Source organism: Apium graveolens, chromosome 3, assembly GCF_009905375.1.
Source record: "Apium graveolens cultivar Ventura chromosome 3, ASM990537v1, whole genome shotgun sequence".
Classification (NCBI taxonomy): Eukaryota; Viridiplantae; Streptophyta; class Magnoliopsida; order Apiales; family Apiaceae; genus Apium; species Apium graveolens.
Window position 1 is genome coordinate 139945280 of NC_133649.1, and position 6733 is coordinate 139952012.

Here is a 6733-nt window from a genome sequence, read left to right on the forward strand (position 1 = left end):
AGAGAGGGAAACAAAGAGAGATTATCAAAGAGATGAGGAAGGCGGACGCAGGATAACAAAACGGGGGGGGTATGTTAATTAATATATTTTTTTCTCTCCCTTCCAGCTTGAAACACGTAGCTACAACCGTGCTGAAAAACTGACACGTATGTATTCAAGATAATTACGAAGATTTAAAGGCCTGTTTTATCCCGAAATTCGAAATTATCGGATTGAGGTGCTCATAAAACAATCTCCAAAAATTACGAAAATAGTCTTGAAATATCATAAATATCCCGAAGTTTATAAAGACATAATTTTCAAAATTTTAAAATAGTTATTGAAATGCAATTTATACCCGCTTTAACCCATAAAACGAAACAGCGAGCGGGTAAAACTAATCCCGGAAATTTCCAAAATAATTTTAAAATTCTCCAAATATTCCACACTTCAATAAATATGAGTTTCATAATTTTTTGAAGAATTCTAGAATTAAATATGGATTTTACAAATAAAAGTAATCAGAAAATCATTTAAAGATAAATAATTAATAAAATATTGATTTCTCAATTTTATAAAATCATAAAAATAATTATTGTAACTATAAAATCATAAAAATAATTTTAGGGATAATCCAAATATTTATACAAATAAATTTGCATTAAATCCACTTTTAAAATTGAAAACAATTCAATATGACTCCAAAATTAATCACGTGGACAACCCGGTACACCATGAATCACATATAGCTACTAATCAAACAACACATAGCGGTCAAAACCAATACACATATTTTATTTATTTAATAGTTTCCATAATCACATATTTAAATAATTCAAAATACATGAGTCGTTATAATACTTCTTTTCGAAGTTTTACTAGCGGGTTAGTATTGAATTGGAACTTGTTGAAAAGAGTTTTAAAAAGAAAGAGAAAATTTATTTATGGAATTTGGATTTCTTGTTTCTAGAACTGTAACCTTAAAAGATCTTGGATTAGTTTGGGGTCATAGATGCTAAATATCTTCCGCTGGCATTTGTTTATTGACTAATCAGGTTAATTTGGATTGAGGTTTCATCATGATGACCAAATCTTCTGACCCGGATTTGGGGCTGTTACACCATGCCTTAGTTGTAGTATCCTTATCCTTTAGTAAGCTTATCACTCTTTTAATCTCTGTGGGTGAAAAAGTGTCCATTAAGTTGCTGCCAAGAAATATGAAGGATCTATCTTGATAGTAGATTCTTACTTCACTTAGTGTTACAACCCAAACTCTGACCATTTCTTCAGCTAATTGTTGAAAGTAGTCTTCATCTAAGATGCACCAGCTTAGAGGTAGAAAATTACTTTGAATAAAATAATTCCAGATAGCCCTCTTAGTAACTTGCATTTTCTTTGGTTTTCTCTCAATAGATTTGTAATAAAGTTTGGTTGGTGGCTTAACAGAAGGTAGGTTAGAGATTTTCTTTAGAGATGTTTGGTTTGAGGTGATTGGTATTTTTAGAAGGGTGTTAGAAGTTTGTTTGTACAAGAATTTAGGTTTTGAGGTTTGAGTTGGTTTGGTATTTGAGTTACTTGGCTTAGAGGGTTGAGCTCGATTGATTTGGATTTTTAGGGTTTGTTGGTGTGGTTCTGAGCCATCTTTCCTTTTTTTTCCTTCTTCTTTCATCCCCTTTCTTCCTCTCATCTTCCTTCCTCTTCTCATCTGATTTTTTCTCATTGCTACCAGTTGCTTTAGAGGATTGACTTGGATTTGAGCCAGAAGGTAGTTTATCATCTTGCTTCTGCTCATCATCATCCTTGTCATCCTTTAAGTTGTATTGTAGGTTTGGAAACATGGTGTCAGCATTCACAAGGTACCTTTCCAGGATTCTGATCATTTCTTCATCTTCAGTTTTCTTGTGCTTTTTGTATTTCAGATCAGACTGAAGAGTCATAATCAGCCTCATATTTCCTCTAACACAGTTCTTAGGAACATTGAAGATTTTGCATTTCTTGGACTGAGAACATATGTAGGCCACCCCTTTGCTTGGATATAGATAAGCTTCAGAAAAAGCATCTCTCTGAGATTTTTTGAGTTCATGAAGCAATTGGGTGTCCTCTGTGATGACTACATGTACCTTGTCAATCATTAGATCTAGCTCAGATGCTCTCAATTTCTGAATGTTGGAGAGAGACACATGTAGACATATGTCTAGTCCACTGTCATTGACATTAGCTACAATCCTCTTTTCCAGAAAGTTAACTTTGAAAATCACCACTCTAACAAAGTTGATGTTATTGGCCAAAGCTCTCTTGTATGTTATGTAGTTGTTTTGGAGAGACACCCTCAAGCCTGCTAGAAGTTCATTGAATTATTGATCTTGACAGGGTCCTTCTGCAGCTTTTAGAGTTCTTTCCTTTCCAAAATCTTTAGAGATTTGAGCTTTTGAAGAGCTTTGAGCAGTCTAAGTAGTCTCCTTAGATTTACCAGCATCCCTGGATTGTTGAATCATAGCTTCTATCTCCTCCTTAGTCTTGGAAACAGGCATGAGTAGGAGAGTTGGAATTTCTGGCCTCACAGACTCATGAAGTGCAGGCAATGGAATATAAAGTTTTCCCATGATAGCTCCTAAAGCCACAGAATTTTGCATTTGTAAGTACTTGTGGGAGTCCACCAAGGTCTGTATATCTTCCTGTTGACTCTTTACCAGAGAGGTGAGAGCTTGCACTTTATCTGTGAGAGAATCATTGGAGGATTGCAGAGTTGAGACTTTTCCTTGAAGAGCTTGGATTTGTAGATTCGTAGATTTAGAAGTAGGTTGTTGAGAGCTTGAAGGTACTGAGGACCCAAAGGTGGCTTCCACAGCTTCCCTTATTCCTTCCATGAGCAGTGCAAAAGGCTCATATCTACTTTGATGAAGCTGGTTCAACTTGAGCTTTGTATCATTTGAACTTATAATTTGTTGTTGAACCATCTCATGCAAAGCAATGAAAGACTGTCTGAGATTTTTGACATCTTTTTCCACATAAGTTAGATCAAATATTGCCATTTGGTCAGCAAAATGTTGAAATTTAAAAGTGATCTTAACTTGAGAAGGTATAATCTCATCCATCTTCTCTCTCACCAGCTTCCTTATCTTGTCTTCATGACCAATCAACTTGAGTTCTAGAGCTTTACCAAATAGGTGAAAAGCTTTGAATTGAGATTTATATACATCATTGATTGCATCATAGACATCTTGTGGAGTCAGGGCCTTTGCATTGCTCCCTAGTATGATGACATATTCATCTCTAAACCTGGCCAAGACCTGATCCATTTCCAGAGAAAAGTCCTTAGATAACCAAGCATCTACATTCCCATCTTGCTCAGCTTCATTGACTATTTTCTGCTTTTGTTTTTCAACTTCTTCATTGTATGTTAGAAGAATGGCTTGATAGTCTTGGTTCCTCATATCTGAGGTAAAAGGTGATGTGAGATGTTGGCTAGTCCAGGAATTTGCTCAACAAGAAGATCATCTACTGTTGTATGTTGAGTTTCAGTTGTCTGTAGCCATTGTGAGATGCAGTGTGATTGTTGAGGTTGAGAAGTAGAAGGCTGGTATGAAGGTGATAGGATAATAGAACCACCTATGACAGGAGTCACAGTTTGACTCATAGTATGCACTGTGGTTGTGACAGGGTGTTATTCTCCACTTGTGGTGAGAACCTCCAGTTGAATTGAAGGGGATTTGGCTGGGTTATTTTCATGTGCACCAGCCTCAAACCCTTGTGCTTCTTGCAGAGAACTGTCACATAACTGTGATGTACTTGCCTCTTCCATAGCAGGGTTATTGGCAATTGTACTCCTAGATTCAATTGTTAGTGCAATTTCAGCTAGGGTTTTGAAGGAAGTTGTTCCTGTAACAAGAACCTCCAATGGAATTTGAGAGGATTTAGATAGCTCCCCCTCAGGAGTACTACCCACAAACCTAAAAATATGTGAAGGCTGATTTGCACATAAAGGTGCAATAGTAACCATCATGGGGTCTTCAGTGAAAACTGATGAATCCCCCATGTTTGTGATGGTGTCATCAAGGTCTACCCCATCTAGTAGCCTCTCACCATATGAGTTTGGTGTCTGGGTGGTGAGCAAGGTTTCTTGAACCAAGTCACTTGAGTGGGATTGCACTTGAGAATTAGATTCAAGTACTGTGTAGGAAGAAGAAATTTTAGAGATAAGAATTTGTTGATCAGAAGTGGGTGTTGGCAGCTCCCCCTGAATAAGTGAGGGAGCTTCAAAAGATGTGTTATCTTTGAGTGTGTATCATCCTTATTTCTCCTTTCATACCCTTGAATCTGTTCAAGTGTAGGTGCAGACTCTGTACAAGGTGCATTTGGGTTAATGCTCTTTTCAATAGAGACATCATGTTGAGAGGGTGCCTCTAGAGTTTGTTTTGGTCCCTGTGTTACAACTACATCCTTTTGAGAGGATGCAGAGGTGGCTTTAGTGGTCAACTCTAAGTTTTTAGCCTTCTTTGGTTTCTTGACCAGGGTTGACTCTATCTGTATGTCATCCTCACCTTTCTCATTGATAATTGGTAGGGGTGCCTGCTTTCTCTTCTTTTTACTCACTTCACCCTTTTGAGAGAATGAAATAGTTGGTTTCCTAGTAGCTATTGGTATAGAATAAGGGGTCTCAGCATTAGAAGGTCCTTGTTGGTGTTCCTGTGTTTGTACTTCCATAGGTTCATGGACCATTGTTATACTAGATTGTATATTTGACCTCATGTCAGGCATGGGGTAAGGGTAAGTCTTAAACCTCTCCATCATGAATCGAGTGATTTTGAGACTTACAGTTACCTTGTTCTTTATAAATAGTGATCCAAATAGAATTTTGGACACTTGCTTACAATTTCCTATTAATGATCTATCTACACCTTCTATCATATGTATGTCATTTACCTAACAGTTTAAAGCAGACATAATGAATCTAGGAAGAAATATTTCCTTACTTCTTGATGTTAATGGCATTGTTAGCCTGGTGCTCAATTCCTCCAAGATGTAGTGTCCTACATTGATCTGTTTGTTGTGAGCCATTGAGTAGACCAGCTTTTGGAGAACACTAGAAATGTTGTCAAATCCGGAATTTCTGCAGGTGAAAGCTCTTATTACTGAATCAAAGAGACAAGACCATTCCATCCTTAGGTTCTTTTTGTTCATTCTTGCCAGATTAATCTTTTCAGAATAATTGATGAAGTCCATGAATTCATAAAGCTCATCCTGAGTTGGAGCCTCCACCAGCTTGTCAGTAGGTATTCCTAAAGCCATGTTAACATCATTCTCAGAGATCTCCACCTGTTGGCCCTTGATTATACACTTTATCACAATTGATGCAACCTGATTCTCATGCACCACTGTTCTTTTCACTGTTATAGTCCAGAAATCCCTTAAAACATCCAAGTAGAGTACAGGATTAGCAGTAAGAGCCCCCATAAAGTATGTTGAAACAAAAACTTCACAAAACTTTTGAAAGCTTCAGGAACTTAATTTGCATCCAGAAATGCAATAAAGTTGGTTTCTTTTGGGATAAAGGGTACAATAGTGTTTGATGCCATTGAGAAGAGTACGAAGTTTAGTGGGTAAGAAAAATTGAAGAGAAAGAGTTCGAAACGAGAGAGAAATTGGTTTAGATTTGAAAATTCTAGGTCACTTAGAGTTCTCGAAGGCGTAAGTATGTGTATATCGAGATGTCTGAGTATTTATAGTAAAAGCAAATGACTTATCGAGAACTCAAAAATGAACGTTTGGAATTTGCTTATCGAGAAGTCATTTTGAAAATAGAATTACATATCGAGAAGTCATTTTAATTTACTCTTTTAGAGAATTAAAACTGATATGTCGAGATGTCAAATAAATACTCAGTTTGTCCTAAATAGAATGATTTGTTTATAATTTTTATTTTAATAAATCAAAATAAAATTAGAATGATTTTGTCAAAAGTATTTTACCAAAATAATTTATTAAATTAAACTATCTCAATTCTGAGTTATTTATAAGTCTAACATTGTACTTGTAGAGAACTCTGTAAGTTAACACTTATAGAGAACTCTAAAATGACTTATCGATAAGTCATAATGAAGCTTATCGAGAAGTCCCTCGAGAAGTCAGAAAATTGACTTATCGAGAACTCACTCGAGAAGTCTTAAAATGACTTGTCGATAAGTCAATTAGACTTATCGAGAACTCAGTTCTCTATACTTTTGATTGCTTTGATTATGCATTGTGCAAATTTTACATATTGAAAATGCAAATCAGTATTTAGACAAATTTCTTAGAATTTGAAAAATTCCAAGCTAAATTTTGAATTTTGAAAAATAAATATGCAGAGATTTCTAAAATATTTATAATCTATATTCTAGTTAATTTATAATTAAATCAAATTAATTTTTATTAACTAGAAACTAATCTGCTGTAAAATGATACCTGAGTTCTTGCCTTAGGATGAAGAATTTAACATACCAATTTCACCTACAAATGTAGTGAAAGTTGCTTCATCCAATAGTTTAGTAAAAATGTCAGCTAATTATTTTTCTGTTGGAACAAAAATGAGCTCAATTGTACCATTTATAGTATGTTCTCTAATGAAATGGTACCTTACAGCAATGTGCTTTGTTCTAGAATGATTAATTGGGTTAGCCACACTAGATATAGCACTAGTATTGTCACACATAATTGGGATTTTGTGTAACACTAGGCCATAATCCATTAGCTAATTTCTAATCCAAAGCACTTG